This window comes from Gracilinanus agilis, chromosome 3 (genome assembly GCF_016433145.1).
Source record: "Gracilinanus agilis isolate LMUSP501 chromosome 3, AgileGrace, whole genome shotgun sequence".
Taxonomy (NCBI): domain Eukaryota; kingdom Metazoa; phylum Chordata; class Mammalia; order Didelphimorphia; family Didelphidae; genus Gracilinanus; species Gracilinanus agilis.
In genome coordinates this window covers 116,633,778-116,634,503 of record NC_058132.1, presented here as the reverse complement: position 1 = coordinate 116,634,503, position 726 = coordinate 116,633,778, and positions in this window count along the sequence as shown.

Sequence of the window (726 nt, the reverse complement as noted above, 5' to 3'; positions counted from 1 at the left end):
GTAGAAAGAGAAACACCATTTAAAATCACCCTAGACAATATAAAATACTTGGGAATCTATCTACCAAAACAAACACAGCAATTATGTGAAAACAACTACAAAACACTTTCCAAACAAATAAAACTGGATCTCAACAATTGGAAAGCCATTAATTGTTCATGGGTAGGACGAGCTAACACAATAAAAATGACCATCCTACTCAAATTAATGTACCTATTTAGCGCCATACCTATCAAATTACCAAAAAACTTCTTTACTGAATTAGGAAAAACTATAACAAAGTTCATTTGGAATAACAAAAGATCAAGAATATCAAGGGAAATAATGAAAAAAAAAAGTGAAGGAAGGGGGCCTAGCAGTACCAGATATTAAACTATAGTATAAAACAGCAGTCATTAAAACAATATGGTACTGGCTAAGAGATAGAAGGGAGGATCAGTGGAATAGTCTCGGGGTTAATGACATCAGCAAGACAGTGTATGATAAACCCAAAGAGCCCAACTTTTGGGACATGAATCCACTATTTGACAAAAACTGCTGGGAAATTTGGAAAACAATATGGGAGAGATTAGGTCTAGATCAACATCTCACACCCTACACCAAGATAAATTCAGAATGGGTGAACGACTTGAATATAAAGAGGGAAACTATAAATAAGTGAACACAGAATAGTATACCTGTCAGATCTCTGGGAAAGGAAAGATTTTAAAACCAAGCAAGAGTTAA